The sequence below is a fragment of the Megachile rotundata genome, chromosome 7 (genome assembly GCF_050947335.1).
Source record: "Megachile rotundata isolate GNS110a chromosome 7, iyMegRotu1, whole genome shotgun sequence".
In the NCBI taxonomy this organism is placed as follows: Eukaryota; Metazoa; Arthropoda; class Insecta; order Hymenoptera; family Megachilidae; genus Megachile; species Megachile rotundata.
The window spans coordinates 3,956,839-3,979,458 of NC_134989.1; the positions used below are offsets into that span (position 1 = coordinate 3,956,839).

The following is a 22,620-nucleotide window of genomic DNA, read 5'->3' on the forward strand; positions in this document are numbered from 1 at the left end:
CCTTACGAAGGAAGCTATTGTATCTACTATAATATACTACATAATTTAAAATCAATATAAGAATTATATAAAGTTCATTCAAATTAAGTAAAATCAACCTACTAAATTTCCGAAACAGAAATAAATTGGAAATAAATCAATCTTGACATCATTTCTGAAAGCTTCATTTAAACACAGTTTGTATTTTTGATTTCACTATATTATGCAAATTATCAAAAACTGAAATACTGAATAAAATGTCAGTTACATCCCTTAAATCATCCTATATCTCAAAAAAGCAAGCTTGAAATAAGTTGATCTTGATGTAACAAGCAACACTTGTTTAAAAACAATAGAAAGATCTGACATACAAAACAGAAATTTAACTGCAGTTGAACATTATGAATGATGGAACTATAGAAATTGCCTTTTGTACATTGACCTTCTATTTGCCGTTCAGTAACCTGTATTGATCGATACGTAGAAAGCTTCAAGTAATTGTTGCTCTCTAAAATTCCCAGTGGCCGGGAAAACAGATTAGAAGAGACGTACGGTTCCATCTTTCTTGTAAGTAAAGAGGAAACCGGAGTCACTTGGTTATGATAGTTGGGGATACCGGAGTCAAGAGACCAATGCTTAAATCGAGTTTACTCTCCGTATCGAATTTTGCCGGAAGTGCACTCCCCGGTGTGTTGCTTGCTATCGAAAGACTTGCTAACAAGGATAGGTCTATCGGCGTAGCACGAGTTAATCGATGAACTCTTGCATACTCGAAAATATTGAGATATCGAAGCTGCTGCTGTCTGCTGTATGAATTATAGTTCACGGGATAATTAATGGTGCAGTTTTCTTGTTACGAAATCTTGATAATTTTTAAAATTCTAAGTTCTTATAAGCTGACAGAGAATATTAAGTAACTATTTTAAGGACATATACATATGCGATTTTTATGATACATTTCTTTATTCTTATATTAATGTTATGAGTCAACAATTTTCATGGTAATACGATTTATTTTTGCAATATATTTCAAAATATTTCGCCTTTGTTTAGTATAACAATGATATCAGAATGCGATTATTTTAAGTACTAATATTTAAATAGCTATTCGATATATGTATGTTATTTATTAGTCTACTATTAGAACTAAATATTTGTATCCTTACTTTTTTAAAAAACAATTAACTAAATACAGCTTGTTACCCAAAATTGTAGCTAAAACTTCTGACATCGAAATAAACTGACTAAATTATTATTGGGACACTTGTAGAGTACATTTTTAATGGAAATATCGGTTAATTAGAGCAGTAGAAAGAGCGAATACTGAAATATTAAGGAGCAATTAGCGTAATGAGCACGAAATGTGGCATAAGTTTTAGTTTTATGAGTGATTCTAATTTGTAATAACGTATACATAGAAAGCTGTACCACTATTGCCATCTAGCGGTGAGTAGTGAAATAAAAAAAAAAAAAAGAAAATTACATTTTCAAGCAAAGTAAGTAATTTTTAAGTATTAGTGACGATACAGCAATGTTATGCAATTCAAATTAAATTGAAGTAAAGTTTCCATTGTCTACAAATAATGTCAAAATCTAAAATTGAAAAGCAATTGCAATTCATGTTACTTAGAATGCTATAGCCATCTAGCGGTAGAATGCTAGAACTAGTAAAGCTAAATATGATACATTTCTCTAATCAACTTTTTAAAACATGCAAGTCATTTTTAATGAGTAATATTCTTGAATGACTAGTATTAAATTACTTTAATTGATTTAAGCTTTGTTACGAGAGAAAGAAATGCATGTTACCGACAGTAAAAAGGATTTACCAGGCAAACAAAATGCTTTATCTATGATGATAATAGATTTCTGCAATCGGTACGATTCCCTTCATTGCACTTATTTTTAAATAATTAATCCTTTGTAATGTCTTAAATACGTAATTTTTCTTTGATGTCGATGACATGCCGCATTATATTAAAAAATATTTTTGTAAATTATAATAAGTAATTAAGTTTCGTTATTTGTTCAAAGGAATTATTCGTTATTATCCATATAAATCACACTGATGTACAATAAAGAAAATGAGAACGGAAGTTTCGTATTTGACACAAAAGTATGATGTGATATTATTTCAAAGCTGCGCAAGGATTAATTATTATTTACATCATGCAGAATTAGTTGATATTTATTAAATAATTTATCTTCAGGGTAGAACGTCTCATAGATTTTATACAGTAATAGAAATTGTACATTAAAGGAATTATAAACTATTAACACTCGTTATCAGTCTCAGATAGCTATTTTTAAGTTCATGAATTACAAATGTTCGAAATTTGAATTTTATCGTTTTAAAAGAATAAAAATGACATTATTTATGTTGCATGGCAACCGTAATATATTATACAGTACTATATAAGACTTGAAAGTACTTATTTTAAGAAAAACAAGCATTATGCTGAGCTCGTAAATTTGCCGCTCATCGCTAGATGGAACATAGAGTACTTTTTTTAGTACTCCCTAATGATGATAATGTTTTAATGTCTGTTGCAGGTACGTATTTTCAACTTTATTGTCTCGGAACACATTCTCGTTCCATTATGTGTGACGCATTTTATGTCATAACAAGTAGGAAATATCAACCGTAAGAAAGGTACGTTAACTTTAGTTCCATTAGTACCATCATTCTACCGCAAGATGGACAACCATTTATGTGTCCATGAAATGTAATTTTTTGCATTATCGATTTTATCGCTTTTTCCGAACAGTAAAGTCATTATTTACATTTTGTTGAATATGTATAGTGATGTCCTTGCTTCGTTTAATTGCGAAGATTACTTACTTTGGAAGAAACAGTTTTTATCTGTTTTCACAATTTCACCATTCTCCACTAGATGGTGCAGACGATACTCCTTTCTAAGGACACATTGATTTAAAATTGAAAATTATAAAAAATGGGTTATATGTAATATTTTCAGGTTATTAAATTAATTATGATAATATACTATATAATCACAATTGTAAATGCGAATATAAACGAATACAAAGGTTCTTAACCTAATTATGACCGTGAGTGTATTCGAGATTGGAAATAGAGTGGCAAACATTAATATTACTTTGATCAAAATTATTACACATAGCAAATGCTATCAATTAACAAATTATGAGTTACGAAATAAGTTATTTCGTAATTATTCTTTATCGTTATAATTATGACTAATAGGAAGAGTGAAACAAAATTCCATACATAAATTGCTCGTTACTTTTATTTAAAATTTAATAAATAAATACTACTGCTATCTGAAGTCATATTTTCTGTGATAATTTAAATCCAAAAGCATACAGTGGAGAACTACTGATGTAATCAAATGAGAAGTTCAAATATAAAAATCTACTAACTAATTAAACTTTCAAAAATACGTGAGATACAAATTTTTTTATATGTACAGTAATTTAGTACTTCAAATATCTCAAATCTTGTTGTGTACGTTATACAACATGTAATTAACTTTAAAAGAAAATGCACCACGGTCTTTTAAATTAAAAGTTATTTAATATTTAGTTAATTATTTAAATTGTTATTTACTGTGCAAAAGCATTATACATGCAAGCTAGAACAGACAAATTATACTGAAAATTTACGCGAGCAGATGTCTAGACATAAACCTACAAACATCCTTTTATAAATCAGATATTCTACTTAGCGTGAAATATAAATAAATTAATAAAAGTATATGAAATTTTAAGATACCATCGCCTCATTAAATCCACGCCATAATTGAAGACAATATAGGTCGAAAAGGTATAAGAACGTGTTGCAAGTCGTCGCGGGATTTTTTATCCTATAAATAGAAAATAACCCTCTTTTATAAAGAATACATTACTTCTGCCTATTTGTAGAAATGTTACAATTACGCCCTTCGCAGTTCTTAATCATTCTCCAACCATATAGAAACGTTCGGTGAAAAGACTTCACGTAAAAATAATCCGTACACACTTATTATCTAATGTAGGATCTATTATGCGCATATATTTGAATCGCTTTCGTAGTGCTCACCCTCCTTTGAAATACAGACTCATTTGCACGGTTATTATTACCTCAAACTTATCCTTGGCACTACTTAGGTTTCCCTTGATGTTATAGAACCTAGAATTACTAAACAACTTTATATCCTTGCTCTTGGATATTATCAAAGTGTTCTCGTTTCATATCGGCAAGCAACTTTCAATATTAACTTAATATACCATTCTATATTTATTAATTACGTAAATATAGTATTCTACACTAGTTGTGAGACACCCTGCATACAAGTTACATTCATTATATTTATATTATTTTTATTTTTGTATTTGAATTTATACTTCAATTTTTGTAATTTATATTTACATAAAATATAAATATTATAGATATGTATAAATTACATTAAATTTATTCCTAATGTTATTATTCATTATAAATTTAATCTAGAGATATAAATTATGTTCAATTTATATTTCATGTTCGTACTTACATTTTAACTAATAATACTATGAAATAGCTGTAAGATAAAGAGGACCCTCTACTTTGTAAAATTTTACTTGGACCTTCTCGTGTAACATTAAAATTAAAACTGAGAGTAAATAAACAAATAATTTGTACTAGAATTGATAACAACTTGATACGATCATTTTGAACAAACTAATGTACTTATTTAACCCTTTAAAATCGTGTGCAAAATCGTAATGTGAATACATGAGATCTATTGTTGTTTGAATGATAAAACATTAAATACAACTCCTTTTTATTGCCAGTGCATTTCTAGAAACAAAAAATGATGTTGGTGTACCAAAGCTTTTAATTCATAATTTAGTCTTATTAACCCTTTGCATTTGAATAGTTAATCACACTTACCATTCAGTATAATACAACAATTTAAAGTAAACTTTTTTTAACTGCAACTATAGTATTATACATATGGTATACGCACGTAGTGAAGCAGACAATAATGGCAAACTATTTAATTAAAAAATTTTAAAGTTTATATTGGACAATGGCAAAAATGTTTTTAATTACAGAAAGGGAAGGATCTAATAGGGTTAAAGTATTATTGAGGACCCTAAGTAAAGTTTTCAAAATCGGCCACCTGGCGGCGCGACAGGTGCTTTTCAGCGGGAAACATGGCGGTATGTTTACATTGCGAGCTATTCTCTTTGAAAACAATAATTTGTTATGGAACGAGGTGTTGGAAACGTAGAATTTATGGTTTGTTGAAAATATAAATCTAAAGAACGTTTGAACGCCAGGTACATACGTTGAACATGCGTGAACCGTATGCGCGCGAGTAGGGATAGCATGGCGCGTTGCGCCGGCTCCGATTGTCACTTGTCAGTCTGCCGCGAACGGTTGAACGGTGCAGGTCGTGAGTACCGCGCATTCATCCGGTATTTGTGTCGTATCTTTCGAGGCCGTGAGTGGGTAACCGGTGTAAATAAACATTAATGTCATCGACGAAGGGTGTACCGAAAAACGTGTCACCGCGTGTAGTCGCGGTGTTCACATCGAGACAACATCTCGTTCACGTTTGTTCGAATACGAACTCGTTCGTCGTTTAATTTCCCGCGTGTTTCGAGTACGCCGGTTGCATTTTCTAACGAGGAAGGAAACGACGACTCCGTTTTGTTGTGCCTGGTGAGATTCCGTTGATCGTGTTGTGATTCTGTGAGAACGTTTGTGTCGTGTTGTGCCCATTGGATTACTACGAAGCTTGCTGTTTACCATTCGAACCGTGAACACGGAGAGACGACGACGAGTGAGTAAACGATATTTTATATATTTGTCGTTATCAGACATGTCCAACGTTTCTTGAATAACGATCAATGTAATAGCACGAGATATGTTCGAATGTCATCGTGTTGGTACTCGTGAAGTAAACGCGAATGTCACGAGACGTGACTCTAAACCTGTTCCAAACTACACTTTATTTGTGGAACAGTGAGAGAAAAAGAGACACGCAAATATATATCGAAATCCGATGTTTAGTGTCAAACGATAACTCGTAATTGATATGGCAGTCATTTTGTTGTAAAAGTAAAACTAGAGTTGTGGATACTTTTATCGAAACATATCGATGCTATTGAAGTTTCATTCATGATTCGAGATATCGATAATATCGATTGAAATATCGCTAAGTCTAATAAATGAATCATATAGAATATGTAATTACAGATTTCAAATCTAATTACGTTTATTCAAACGCACATGACATCATTTTTAAAGCGCAAACAAAAATAAGTAGACAAACAATGAAACTTGTTCAAACGATCTTACCTTAATACTTATGTGAATAACCTTAACTTTATCTAAACAAAACCCAAATTAAACAAACATAACTAGTCCTAACTAAACCTAACCAAGCCTAACTTAATCTGACTTAACTTATTGTAGACTTACCTGACCTAATCTAATCTGATAATCTAATCTGATCCAGTATAATGTAACCTGATGTAAGCTTAACATACCTATGACCTGACCTCATGTAACCGCGACCTGATCCACTCGAAACTAATCTAACCTGTTCCTAATCTAACCTTAACCTGACTTTTTTTTTACGTGGGGGAAATCTTCAAAAAGATACCCCGCACCCTTGGGGGAGGGCGCAGGGTTATGCCGGATTCTTACTAGCTAAAACCCCCACGGTGGTCCTCCTCAGCGCATTAGGAACCTTAACCTGACCTTACACTAACCTAACGTAACCTTAACCTGTACATTGGGATAACAGGTACAACTTAGTCCAATCTTATCTACATTCATACAAAGTTAAATGTTATATACATCTAATTATTCTTCTTTAAAATTATGTAAAATATATTCAAAATTTGAATCAGATAAATCCTATTCAAATAATAAAATTACAGATATTATGTTCAGTTTGGTTAGAAAAATTTTAATATATAAAAACAAGTAGATTTGAATAGCAAAGTTAGTAGCTAGTTCAGTCATTAACGATATCTTGAACAATATATTGCTAATATTATCAGCATATAGTTAAATACTCGTTAAATATCGATAGTATGTCGATAAAATTAATAGCAGCACCTCTAGTAGAAAGTATTACAAGCTCCATAGAAATGTTAAAATAATCAGGAAGAGGTAATTGAGTAAATTTATCACTTTGATTAAATACCAGTTAACTGACATTTTTCGGAAGAAGAAAAACTAGCTGGGGTTTGATAGACCCTGCCATGCCAGTTACGAGTTAAAACAAGTGTCTCCGTTTTCCGTGAACGCTATGAAACTTGTTGGACTTGTGGTGTTGTTGTGTAAGACACATCGCGTGCAATGACCGTGGGACGCGTGACAAATTGTATTTTGAGTAGAATGCCTCGTATTTTTGTCATGCAAATGTACGCCTCTGAACTTAGCCGGGCTTCCAATTTAAATAGCGGGAGGAACTCGATCATAGATTTCGATTGTCAGCCGATACGTTGCATTTTCAATCGAATCGTGAATACGTTTAATTGTATTTACCGTTACTGACCGGCGCAGCACGGCGACTGCCATATTTAGCCAAATAAAGCCCGTGCAATTGTATTTAGAATCCTTTGCAGTTTACATCGTTCCTGATGTTACGTAACTATCGTGATTTTTAGTGTTTCATTGTGTAAATTAAAATTTATACGAAACCTTTGTAACAATATGCTTGTCTCCTAAAATAAAATTTTATAATTGCATATCATCATGGACTATGATTCATATTTTATTTTAGCGCAGTTTCTTAAATTGCAATCAATTTTCAAATAGCTAATTTAAACAAAATTACTTTAAAAGCTTTGGTTCACTTCGCGAAATCTGTTTGAATGTCATACAATTAAATACAGAGTAGAATAAAATATGATATTTTTCAAGAATAGTTAATTATATTTTGGCGGGAAATTCAAATATCATTCTTACTGAATGTTAAAGGCGACAATACACGGAATCGAAGTCGATTGTCGTTTCCTCCCACAGGTTCGATCATTATTGCGTCTTTCCTTGTCACGACGGTGTAAATTCGTATTTTTTATCGACGATAAATCATTGGAAGAAACGTGGGTTGTCGGTCGTCCCACGGTCACGACGTGTCACTCGTATAACTCGGTACACAGAGTCGAGGCTCCCAATGTCGACGACGATCTTTAAGGCGACGCTAAATTCGAAAAAAGAAAAAATAGAAACAGAGGACATGCTTCGTCCATATGAGATGCGAACACTCGGGTGCCTGTTGATGCGAATCAACATCGCGTCGCTCCAATTACTTCAATTATAGAACCGTCACGCTGATTCGAGGGTACAATGGATTTTTTAATGACCATTGTTTCTGATTGGTCTCGTGTGGAACCATGTTTCAAGTACGCAATTAATAATCGTTTTCCTAGCTACGCTTAGTTACTTTTCCACGCTCGTCTGCTAATCGTTCGATTATGGGGTTGAACAAAAGAAATTTCAGTTTCTGTGGTTGCTCTTGAATTCTGAATGGACAAATTTTTAACGAGTAACTTGTAATTACTCAAAATAAGTTTTATACTTGGGTCTGTTTATATGTTAAGGTTATTAATTATTGTTCATAACTGTTATTTCGAAGTTTGACTATTTCAAGGTAGCTGTGTCTGCTATTTAGGAGTAAAACACTTTCTCTGATTACTTTGAATGTTTGTTTGTGTGAAAATTAGCTGTCGGAAACTGTTGGCTTTAAATTGAAATTGTCATTATAACTTTAGAAGTATTTCCAATCGAGTTTTTAGAATGTATATATATTTACTCCTTCATATATTTTCTATTTTAAAGTAAAGTTAAAAATTAAAATGTATGAAGCGTAAAGTTTTCGTTATGAATTTATATTACATCTCAAGTGCTTTAAACTTCTGTTTCGCGCAATTATTTAAACGTCTTTCTTCATATCGTATAAAATATTTTTGCAAAATTTCTTTTCATGGGCTGTTACAAAATTCGGATTTCCTTAGATTTCATTCTTTTTCATTCTAAATTTCGTAATGTATAAATCAAAGTGTCTCGCATTTCACAAAGACGAAATAATGCGTTCCGAGTTCAATATTCCTCAGACGATTTCCACTCAATTAGAATTCCGAAAGTGGCATTGCTTGGAGACAACGGTGCAACGAATTGCTTTACTTTCAAGTTCATCGGTCCGTGCCTTAGTCGTCCCTCGGAGCCTCGACCATTTTTCTAACCCAGTTTCCTTGGCAAATGTGGCTTGATATCTCTCGTATTGATACACGAGCTGGTAACGCACCTGTTGTTCGAGTTTCACGGGAGTTCAACCTCGTGCTCGAATGTTGTCTTCGCGACAACAGTGAACGAAATTATATGGTTTATGCGGGTTTTTAATGTTTACACAAAAACCTCGCGACATTTGTAGTACCCATCTTGTTTAAATTTCGCATATGTATACAGTAAATCAAACGCAACAATTTTATAAAATTATACCTTGCAACTTCTTAAAATAAAAGAGAAATTTAAGAATAAAATATGTAAAGATCGAAAATTCGTGTACTTACAGTAAACGATAATATAGGTTACTTACTAAAGATACAAGAAATTTTCGATTGAATTTTTGGAGCATTTCTCGACGATAACTTTCTATTTTATATCGTAGCGAAAAATGGTACCTATGTGTTACTCAACTAGAGTATTAATTATTTAACTCGAGATAGTAGTCATTATTCAACTAGAAATCCAGGTATTCAATAAGAGATGGTACCAGGTATTTAAACTCTATTTACTGTCACCGTAGCAAGCGTTCCTGGACGATCTCGAAATGTAAACACATTTTATTCAGTTTGTACTGAGCTGATCTGAAGTGTCTGTCAAAAAAATTTCTCATTATTCAACAAGAAAAGTATATTTGTTTTACTCGTGAACATGCTATCGTTGAAATACTTTCATGCACCGGAGGACGTAACCACGGTTAGGATCCTCTTTGATATTCTGAACGAACAAGAGTCGGAATTCGTAGCAAACAAACGTCGCGATGACCTAAATGCGACCAGACGAGAACGACCATGAAGAGGCCTATATAATTTGATTCGTTGCTCGACCACCGGCGTGACGATCAAATTATCAAAGTTTTCAAGCAATTAGGGACAATTCGAGCGAATTGTGCCCGGTATGTAATAACGATTTCGAGAATTGTAACTGGCAGAGTTTTATGACGTGATTTCTCCAAGATGGAATGGAGTTTCAAAGCTGTTAAAGTTGAACGTTGCTTAATCTCGTAATTGCATTTCGAGGGGGTTGGAAAATAGCTTATTAATTTGATGCGGTGGAGTATTAAATATATTACATTTAATGCTCCAGATTCAGTTTTTACTATGGCAATATAACTAATTATCGTCTTATCCTATTTTAGGATAATTCATTTACTTTGCATTGGAAGTTTAGAGATTATCAATTTCTACATATAAAAATAGTCCAATTTATGGGTATAAAAATAATTAAGTTCTCTAAAATAAAAATTTTAAAATATTGAAATAGATAAACTTTCTAATTTCTAAATATACAAATTTTTGAATTCCTCGGTATAAAAATTTGAAAATTCTCAAGATTTTAAATTTTTAAATTTCTATATTTTTAAACTCTTGGATTTCTACGTATCTAAATTTCCAAATCCCCAAATCCTGAAAAATTTTCTGTCTTCAAGCTTCCAGTTTAAAAATTATCAAATTATCAAATTTGCAAACTTCCTAATATTCCAAATACGCAAACATTCAAATTCCTATATTTTTACATTCTAAAATGTTGAAATTTTCATCTCATCTTATTTTTTAAAATATCAATATGTTGAAATTTTCTATACTTTCTGAGATTTTAGACTTTTCCTAATTTTACCTAATCCGACAAATCCTATAACCTCAGATAAATAGTTATATTGAAATTCTGCTTATTGTGAGTAGTTTAACGAATTAATTTTTTGCTTAGAATACCATAAAAATACCTCCATCTGCAAAAGGTTCTATTATCCGATATGATAAATTAATATGATAAATTAATTAGGCAGTATTGTTACATAAAATCTTTCTAAAATGCTCAGCTCAATATCTACAGATATAATTACCAGTTTCTTGCGAATTTTTCGCTCGAAAGGATCTTGATTGCTAATTTCATGCATTTTTAGGAACATGTAATGATAAATTCATGATCTTTCATTTTTTTTTTAAGAAATTCAGTCGATCTATGTTAAATTCAATGTAGACGAATTAAATAACCTATATAATATCATATAATCATCTTTGATACCATAACGTTTCATTGCAAACATACTTTTCAATAATCTACTTTCGTTTTACTAATTTGCACAGTGAATTTAATTATTAACGTAGTTGTACAGAAACGATGGAAACGAAAATTTCTCGGTTTATAATTCGAATCACTGGGAATGGATTATTATGTTCACCGGTTTTGTTTGGTTGGTGTAACGTAAACGTGGTAATTAAAAGCCTGGTGAAATTTTATGTCCATTCGAAACCATTAACAGTTCATTAAAACGTAAAAATGCTCTGCCATTAAACACGATAAGTGTACGAAAGGTACATTCATTCGTTGTGTAATTGTTAATTAATATAAGATATACTTATTCATAAATTGGTGAACTTTAATGATCGTTGCGAAGAAAGTAGAATGCGATTTCGTGCGATCTTTTTCGTCGCGTTACGAAAACGTTTTCGATGGTGTTTTTTGTCTGCGTCGAAATTTAGGTCACGTGGTATGCATTTATTTCGTTACGAAAACGGAATATGGTTTGTGAAAGCGATGAAAATCCAACTCTTCCTTCATGCTGTTGTTATAACATTAATATTTATAAATGGTTTTTGATGCCACTGTTTATTGTGAACACGTTTGCCAAGGAATACTGGTTTTATGTTAAATTGTTGGTCAATGATATTTTTATGCGTACTGTATTTATAGTAAATAAGTAATTGGCAAGTAGACAGATAATTCAATGTTATAATGCTTGACACGTTTATTTTCATTGTTATATAATCTTGCGATACTTCGATTTTTTCTGGAAGAATTTTCTGTCTATTTCAGCTTTGTTTTATTTTTGAACCTCTGCGTGAATATTGATAGGTGGACGTGCTGTTTTTAACAATTCAGATGTGATCTTTATATTATTGGGGTAAAATTTTAGCTGATTTAATGTTATACATTTATGCATATTAAAATATGCAATGAATTTTAATCGTAGTCTGTTGAGTGCAAATGTATATATACATCACATTCAAAATAATTTTTAACGTAAATTTAATCGAAATTTATTTGATAATAAATATAGGTAATAAATATAAATAATAATTAAATATGATACAGCATTAATAATAAATGTTGTATCAATAACATGTGTACATACTTATTATTATGTAATTCAACACATAAAATATGCAGGGATTTGGCTGATATGTTGGCTATTTCAAAATTGCAATTATCCAAAACGACCATGTACAATATCAAAGTTATCTAATATTTTGCTATCATGTTAATATTTGATTTATAAATAGAACAAACATGTGGTACTCTCTGTATATAAATAAACACGGCTTAATTAAGTGAAATCTATTGAAAATAATGATAAAGCTCTAGTTAAATTTAAAAATCAAGTGCATTGCTCCTATCAATGACAAACTGATAATCGGTTGTGTAAGAATGATAAAACTACCGATACGTACACCTACATTTTGCTATCAGAATGATAAATCTCCCTGCTTGTGGTCGACGTAATACATTTGCAATGTGCCACCTAAAATCACTGGAATTTGATCTCAGAATTTAAAAATGACTGGAAATATATTAAACGATTGTATTTACGCAAACGTTGCTTATTTTAAGTTAAAATTAGATTTCAACGAATAATTCTCCACAAAAAAAGGATACGGAGGTTGCGAATTTAATTGCTAATTCAATGTTTATTGTGAGTTTTAATGTGAAAGACTTGTTAAATGAACATTATCTATAGTTAAATCCATGTTAAATAATGATACATATTAATTTATCTGTTTGTGAGAATCCTCGCGACAAACGCCCGTACAATCGAAAGCGTAACCCGTATCCTTAAATGTAAAAATGTTTTACAATTTCTATGAAAATTCATGAATGCCATGCTCATTTACGGAATTCTCTACACATCGTAACGAGGGTCTAATTGCAATCGTAATCGTATTACAATTTCAAATGTCGTTTCCCCTTAGCATGAAACAATCGTATTATTTATCCTTTGTGTTACACTTAAAAGAAAACAGTGTGTCGAATAAGTATGTAACAAGATGTGCATGATAAAAAACATCTCAAAACGTAATTTGAAGAAATAATACCGTGAAATAATTCTACAGTGAATTGTATAAATATATCAATCTCGTATGTTTTAAGTGATTTGTGCTTTTCAGCATTCTTTACCAATTCATAAGGTCTAAAGAATAACTGCAATATGTAGGGAATTTATAGAGAATATTCTTATGATTTTTCAAATAGTTATACATGTTCAAATGTAAATGAATTAAAACTTACGACAGCTGACACATGAAACAGTGTCTGGGAAAATATAGTGAAAGATTTTATTGGTAGTGTGCCAAATCGAATTTTGCGATGTAATTTGCCACGGTTGGATAAATTATTAAGTTTCGTATTTCCGTACATAAAACACAATGAAATTTTTGAATTATATATGAAATTATATGAAAAATATATTTGGGAATTAATTTCTAAGCAAATATATGCCAATCAGCTGAATGAACGTTAATACTCCAAATCCCTTTACATAGTTCGTTGTACACACGAAATAACTTTCAAATTAATAAAATTATTTCAGATTTTATCAGATTAATAAAATCAAATTGGTATATTTATGCAGCGATCTGTGTTCGAAAAGTATTCTGGTATCATTTTCTACATAAAGGAGATCGTTGTAAGCTTGACACTCTATATATGATGAGCTTGCGATAGTACGCAACGTTAAACTACGTCGTTAATCGTGAACGTAATCACGATTCATCGTAGGTGAGCGTAGGTCGGTAAAAATATCTTACGATCTATGAAACAGATGCGTAAACGATACGTACACATCGTGTTCACGCATTTTAACAAGCTGCCACGAAGTGCACGCGAGTCACGGATATCCGGGTGCACGAGGATATCCGTGCGCAGCAAGCTTAATTAATAATTTCGGCAAGACCTCTGCCCGTTTAATATGGTGGTGCCGAGCCACCCTATACAATTTTGCGCCCCTTGCAGTCTGTTCTTTCGAACAATGCGCTCTGCTCGGCGCCAAGGTGTCTTTTCCATTCACCTGGGCCGAACTATTGTACCTAACTTACGCCCATTCACGTGGTACCTGGGGTTGAAAATTAGATAACCCACTCGGCGATGTACAGCTGCTAGGATCTCTCTTTGAGAACTGGTTCCACTGGTGTGTTGTACAAACGTGCGCGGGATTAGAATTAAATTTGTACGAACTCTATGAAACCGACGACGGGATGAAACATAGCGCGGACTTAATTTTACCATGCTGCGGTTTTCGGCTCTTTTAGATACAATGCAATTTTATTCTCGAAGCTTTTACCTTTCTGGTAAAATCGTTGGGAGTTTGTTCTTTGACGTTATTTGAGTTCACAGATTGAGTCATAAATATTGAAGAATAGTTTGCCACAAATTCATTGTTTGGATTAAGTTCCGTAGCATTTAACTGGTTTATGTACATAACTGATTCAACTGGAATTTTTATGTGTACTTTGGTTTTATAATTAAATAACAATTGCTACATAACTATAGAGTTATTCTGTCATTGTCTATCGTTTTGTGCTTGAGAACCTAACTCATGTCCATTTCTATTGCTTTTCAGAAAAGTAATAAAACAAGACTACTTATCCATTTCTTGTATATAAATAATTGCTACATAATTATAGAGTTATACTGTTATTGATTATCAGTTCTATAGTTGAGAGCCAGATCAAGTATACTTTTTACTTTAAAAAAAAAATTAGAAAAATAAAAGTACTTATTCATTTCTTGTATATAAATAATTGCTACATACCTATAGAGTTATACTGTTATTAAGTATCAGTTCCCTACTTGAGAACCTGACCGAAGTCCATTTTTGTTATTTTTCAAGAAAGGTACAAAAATAAAAGTGCTTATTCATTTTTTGTATATAAATAATTGTTACATAACTATAGAGTTATACTGTTATTAAGTATCAGTTCCGTACTGGAGAACCAGACCCAAGTCCATTTCTGTTACTTTTCAAAAAAGGTAGAAAAATAAGAGTATTTACGCATTTCTTATAAGTAAATCGATTAAACAGAAAGCAAGTACGAAACTGGTATTGGGATATTCTGGCTGTCAGGTACGGAGCTAATATTAATACTTAACATTGGAAATGGAGAAATTTAAAAATTCATATGTCGAACAATTTGAAAGTTTCAAACTGTCTCCTTTTTGCCTATTTGTGAATTTGAAAGACAAGATATATTGAAAATTAAAATTGTATTATTGTTACAATTAAGTGCTTCAGCACTAAAATTGAAATAAATTCAAGATTAGAAATTATCTTATAACCGTACTTCAACTTATAAATAGATAGTGTCAATGTTTTTAGATTCTCAATATAAATTAAGGGTACTAAAATATTAACAACATGCTCTGATTATGAGGACCCTGAAATATTGACAATGTATACCGATCATGAAAACCCTGACTTATTGACAGCATAATGTGATCATGAAAACCCTAAAATATTGGCAATATGACCCTGCGAACCCAGAAATACATAGACCATGAGAACTCTGAAATATTGATAATATACGCGTACTTGTATTGACATTCTAAGCAATCTACAATTCAGCATAAATAAAAGCGATAAAAATATTGCGCTCAATAATTATTGACAAAATGAATGAAACGTGACATGTCGAAATAGCAAAGCAGTATGAATACTTGATATGTTATCGTTTTTATTCGGACACTGTTCCTCCACAATGTGACAGACGTGTACAGTCGAATTTACCTGGGCACAGCAAACGTCGATGGCGGCTTCGTGTAGAGAGAACTGGTCAGCAGGAAGGGGGCTAAAAATTAGTTAAGCCGCCCTCCCGATACCCCTCTCGAATGCCCCCGAGGCAAGTCTGTTCGTTGAACGATAGCGAAAGCAATAAACCGCGTGTGAAACTGTTCAAATGTGTTCTCGTGACGAAGTAATTAAAACCTGTATTGCGTTACTTTCTGTATGTCTTTCGGTACAAAATGTTTGCATTTAACAGTTGTGTTTAATATACGCATAAATGGGATCATTTTCATGCAAACTGAGAGATAGACAGTTATATTTGACTTTCGATACATTGTCGGGTAGATCCGTTTTCGAATTTGGAAAGTTAGGAACGAGGATATTTGAATAGTTTTAATATGGTAATTTGTAGGCTGAACAATATAGAAATCTATGTAATTGTGAATTCGGATTTAAGGAAATTGAAAATGTGGAGTTCTAGAGATTTGGAAATTTGGGAATGTGGGAATTTGGGATTCGGGTAATTCGGAAATTAGAAATTGGGAGATTTAAGAGCTTGATAATTTTAAAACTTGAAAATATTGAATCTTTGACTTTTGATAATATATGTAGTAATTTGAGAATTGGGGAACTTGAATATTTGCGAATTTGAAAATATGAAAACTTGAGAATTTAGGGACTATGAAATTTCGAAATTTTCGGAATTAAAAATTGTGGAAACCGGGGTATTTCAGAGATTGAAAATTTAGGGACTTGGAGGTTTTAAAAGCTAGGAACATAAAAATGTGGAAGTATCAGAATTCAGGCGTTTGGGAACTTTAAAATTTAGGTATATAAAGATTTGGTAATATCTGGACATAGGAATTTAGTAATTTGAGGATTTTTAAATGCATAAATTTACAAAATTGCAAATATAAAAAATGAAGTTTAGAAACTCGAAAATACAAGAATCTGGAAATTTAAGAATTTTAAGATGCGAAATTGAAAATTTGGGCTTTTGAAAATTAGAAATTCCGAAATCTGAAAATCTAGAAATTTGAAGACTCCGAAGTTTAACAATTATGAATTAAAAAATTTAAAGACGTTAGAAATGTAGGAGTTTTTAAATGAAAATATTTGAAAAATATATGAAATTCGCAAAATTAACAATTTAAGAAATTTACAAATTTTGGAACTGAGTAAAATTTGAAAATGGAGACTGCATTACGAATATGAGTTTATGTGTCCCGAATCAATCACACTCGTCCTACTGTACGGTTTCGAACCATTTCATGGAAGACGGCCTTAATAATCTAGATTGTCTATGAATACCTTAGTGTGCATACACAAGATGAAGGTCGATAATATTGGCGATCAAACAGGCTAGTCATTAAGCTCGAAATCCATTTTTAATGGACGTTCCAATGTCGTTACGTTCATCTGTGCAGATTTGATTTATGCAATGCTCGTTTACTTTAACGTATTGCACTTGTTCGATACATTGTCCAAGCTTTTTCCGATGCTTTCACGTCGATGGTTATCGACACACATTTTGATTTACTCTTACAGTCAACAGTACTGTTTTTTTCTAACTAAATCCTTGTCCGAAGTACACTTAAACGACACTGTTATTTCATCGACTATTTATCTTGTATTACACATTTTGATGTTTCTGAAGTCGGCTGTTAATATTTGCTTCTGGTATAATCATCAGTTTGCGAGTCGTTTACCTGTTATTTTTTATCGCACGAGTTGTAAAACTCGTTTAGCAGCTGGACTCGATTATTTTCAACGAGTATCGTTGCTGAAACTAGCTAGAAAACTGATTAGCACGCAGAGAACTGCTTTCAGAAAATTTTTTCACGATGACGAAATCCTCGAATTCTTCCCAAAATACTATAACACATTTCTGCAGCTGTGGTGCAAATTTTATTTAGATTTTTCTCTTTCTGTATTCTTCAGTTTGAATGTTAAGAGGATATACATATAGGGTATTCAAAAAGATTGAAACCAATAATATAGTACGTATTACTGTGGTCAACTAGATGAAAAAGGTTCATATATGTAAGCTCCAGGTAATGCCACTAATAGCTGACCAGTTAAAAGAAATCTTTCACGTGAACCGCGAAATGATAACCGTTTGCTTTATCATTAAATAGCGAGGTTCGATGCCTGGCGACATGTTTTGAACTTTCCGAGAATATGCAACAGATCTCTTAAAAATAGTTGAGTTATACAAATTTGAAAAGTATATTGAAATATTCGGTAAATGTTTCAGAAATGAACCACTCTTAAAAATTAAAGAAATAGTAATTCGCCTCCTAATCCTTAGCAGCTGACCACTTATACAATAGAAGAAATATATTTTATTCGCAAAATGTTCATAACGTACGAACTTTTTTATCTGAATTGTACAGCTGTTTTTAACAAAAAAATTATGGGAATAGAAATATAACGGCATATTACTTACATTAATGAGTTTTAAAATTTAACTGACAGATGTAGTCACGTCTGAAGTTCACATTCATCAGAAGTGTACATCTTACAAAAAGCTTCTTTTTGTATGTTTTCTGAAGACTGATCAATTGGTATCTTATGTGTTACAGTTTGTTGTACAAAATGATATATGTATTATAATTGTCAATGATAATTATTATTTACATGAATTACTTTGGTAATGTGTTTAAAATGCATTTACTATTATCTTCAGTACAATTGGAATATTTGAAAGAGTTCGGTAACCATTGATTATGTGAATGGAAAGCTGCACTTTTGCAGAGGTCGAAATTTTCGAACATTTTTCTACATCTGACACAGTAAATTATACATATCTTCGAGAACACATATCTTTTCGATAAAGCATTTTTTAACATAAATTTATATGAATTATTTTATGTATTTGATCACTGTAATATTTATTTTTTTAGTACGAACTTACTTGGACACTTTGTATGTGTCTTTTTTTAAATTGGTGAGATAGATGGTGGATTTAGAATATTGGTGTAACTAGATTTTGGTGCCTTTAATAGACATTATTGGAATGAAAAAAGTACTGGACACGATACGCTTTAATTGGATATTTAGAAATTGGAGAATTTTGAAGTTTGAGAAATTTAACTTTTAGAGGTTTAAAAATATAACAATTCATGAATTTTGAAAATTTTTGTATTCTGGATTTGAAAATTTAAGGATTTGGATGTACACGAAGTTGGAGAGGAATTACGGAATTTGAGAACTTTAGAGTTTGAAATTTTTAAATTTTGAATTTTGAATTTTCAATTTTCAATTTTCAATTTTCAATTTTCAATTTTGGGATTTTGGAATCTTAGAAATTTGAAATTTGAAATTAGAATCTTGGAATTCTGGAATTTTGAATTTAGAAAATTCGGAATTTTTAAGCTGATAATCAAAAAATTTGGAAATATGAGTATTTGGAGGTATAAGAACATGGAAATTTTTTAATTTTGTAGTTTTAGTACTTTGAAATGTAGAAATTTTTGAAGTTTGATATTTTGGATTCGGAAATTTTTAAAGTTCCGAAAGATTTGAAAATTTAAGGATCCGAATATTTGAAAATTTGTGAATTTGAGAGATTTGTAAGCTTGAAATTTGTATTCTTAAAAACTTGAGAAACTTGTCATTTCCGAAATTTGCAGTTAATGAATTGACTTTTAGAGCCTTGTAAATTTGAGAGTATAGTGATTTGATTTTGAGAATTTGTAGATATCAAATTTTAAAATTAAAAAAATTACCAGCTTTTTATTGTTTTAAAACTAACAATAAAAGTTCTTTTTTCCAAAAACAAGCAGAACTCATATTCGTTTAAATTGTTTCTAAGCTTCTTAAACTGTGAGTAAATGTTCAGGGTACAAATGAAACACCCATCAGAGTGAGCTAACAAATTAGAACAAGGAAATAATTTGTTTGAAACTACGTTTTATAAATGTATTCATAGATAGTGCGTTTAGAGTATTAATATCACTTTCTATAGTAGAGAAATTGTTTCTCGAATACCTCATGTGGTACTAATTCGTCACTATCGTCGATCTGGTCTCGCAAAGGATTGCCATTCGTTCATTCAGTGGACCAACCAACCTAACCGGTGGTACAAGCTTCGACAAAAAATAAAACACGACTCGAGTCTGGTCATAAATCTTCGAGGGAACAATAAAATTATTTGTACAAAAGTAATGGTGTTCGTTATCATCGTACCGACAAATGCATTAATTTCGTTCGTTATACGCAAAATAAAACGTAATAGACATTATATCACGTAATAATTACGTATATATTTCATGAATTGTTGAAATAAACTTTTTTAGCATTTATATTTTGTGTAACTGTACTTTATGAAGCGTAATAAATGTTATCTTACGTAAGTACATATACCATGAATTATTGAAAGGTAGATTTAGACAATTATATTTTAGCCTGTTCAATAACGCGATGTTTGATCGTTAATTCCTGGATTAACTTTTGCACTATTCGCGTTTCTTTACTCCTTTTACGGAGGTAAGGATGTTTCAAATGTTATTAAAGCTTTTCTTTTAAAATGAAATATCACTTGGTAAGAAAGATTGGAATTCAATTGCTAAACGACGCTGCTCCGAAAGCTAGACGACTGCAAGTGATCGTCAATTCGAAACCTTTTCACTCTGAACGTGTCTGTTCATTATAGATTGAAGTATTATTTACAATTGTCTGAACTGAACTTGTTCTCTTATCGGTTTCTTGTAAACTGATTCATCTCTCTGTCCTGTCCAATCTGATTAGCGATTGAGCTTCCGGAAGTTGGTCTAGCATGAATGTCATCAAAGGTAACCAATCAAGTGGTTGTTTGACCTTCGAAAAGATATGACAGGTTAGTTTTGAACAACCGTAGACACTTCCATTGTATGCCCGCCATAAATCCTGCTGCTGCGGTGCACGTGGTAACTGGTATATGGTTCAAGCCCGATACATTGGGAACCCACGTCCTTGAAGTATGCTTAATGAGAGGACCTCTTGATAGGACCCATCTCTGATTTCGTAGAAAGCACCACAGGAGGTTTGGTGAAGACACGGGACAGAGATTCAGAGATGGTGCAAGCCAGTTCAGAATTTTGAGAATCAATTTCATCAATTTACATACGACGAACAAGACAACAATTACAGAGATTATTTGAAAAAATGAGTGGACTGTATTTCATGTTATGACTATACAGGGTGTCCGCGCCAAAGTGTTACACCTTAATATCTCATGAACTATTGATGTCACGAAAAAGTGCTTATATGGAAATTGCAGGGTAAAAGAGGCCCTATGTTTTGGCAGAAGCAAAATTTTTTTATTGTTATTAATATAAAAGATATGATGGTGAAGTTTCGTTTTTTTAAATGGAACTATAATTTTTTCTCGATCAGGCGATAGTGCTTTTCAAGACGAATTCATCAAGGTTTTATGTACTTACCCGATTTTTATTAGTTTTCGAGATATAACGCTTAGAAATTTACTGATTTTCAGCAGTGACATCTCGGTTTGACGAGTAAGTCATAAAAACGATCTTATTGTTACGGTAAGTGCCGCTGGTTTGACTCTGCCTGCCGAAACAGATAGGCGGGGTGTATGGTCAAAATGGCAGGTCCGAAGAGTAAGAAACGTGAAAAGTATTGTCCATTACGGTTTAAGTTTTCCGTATCGAAGATGATATTAATTGTAATTTGGAAGGTTGGGACATTTATTTAAATGTTTCAGTACAAGGTAGGTATAAAGACAATTTAACAATATAACTGACTTGAAAAATAGAATACACAATGCATGCGTAAATATCCCGTGCGAAATTATGGAAAACGTCGAGAACGAATTTGTAAAACGTATACAAACTTGTATTTCAAATAGCGGAAAGCACGTGGAATAAATTTTTTGCATATTATTTTTTGTTAAATTGTCTTTATACCTACCTTGTACTGAAACATTTAAATAAATGTCCCAACCTTCCAAATTACAATTAATATCATCCTCGATACGGAAAACTTAAACCGTAATGGACAATACTTTTCACGTTTCTTACTCTTCGGACCTGCCATTTTGACCATACACCCCGCCTATCTGTTTCGGCAGGCAGAGTCAAACCAGCGGCACTTACCGTAACAATAAGATCGTTTTTATGACTTACTCGTCAAACCGAGATGTCACTGCTAAAAATCAGTAAATTTCTAAGCGTTATATCTCGAAACCTAATAAAAATCGGGTAAGTACATAAAACCTTGATGAATTCGTCTTGAAAAGCACTATCGCCTGATCGAGAAAAAAATTATAGTTCCATTTAAAAAAACGAAACTTCACCATCATATCTTTTACATTAATAACAATAAAAAAATTTTGCTTCTGCCAAAACATAGGGCCTCTTTTACCCTGCAATTTCCATATAAGCACTTTTTCGTGACATCAATAGTTCATGAGATATTAAGGTGTAACACTTTGGCGCGGACACCCTGTATATTTGTAACTCCACGGAACATAGCCAATTTAAACATTTTTTAGTATTTTTGTATTTTTATATTTAGATGTTTTGATATTTCGATATTTCGATATTTCGATATTTCGATATTTTGATACTTCGATACTTCGATATTTCGGTACATCGATGTTTCGATATTT

At 31.9% G+C, this 22,620-nt stretch overlaps 2 protein-coding genes across 2 annotated transcripts in view; both read left to right on the forward strand.

Annotated features, from left to right (window-relative positions):
- LOC100878748 (uncharacterized) overlaps nt 1–22,620 on the forward strand; it is a 911,930-nt gene that overhangs the window by 238,615 nt on the left and 650,695 nt on the right. The window lies entirely within an intron of this gene.
- The window catches only part of LOC143264809 (uncharacterized), a 202,884-nt gene continuing 185,390 nt past the window's right edge, over nt 5,127–22,620 (forward strand). Inside the window, exon 1 of the mRNA XM_076533679.1 lies at nt 5,127–5,768. The gene's annotated coding sequence lies outside the window, so the exon portion shown is untranslated. The remainder of the gene's footprint in view (nt 5,769–22,620) is intronic.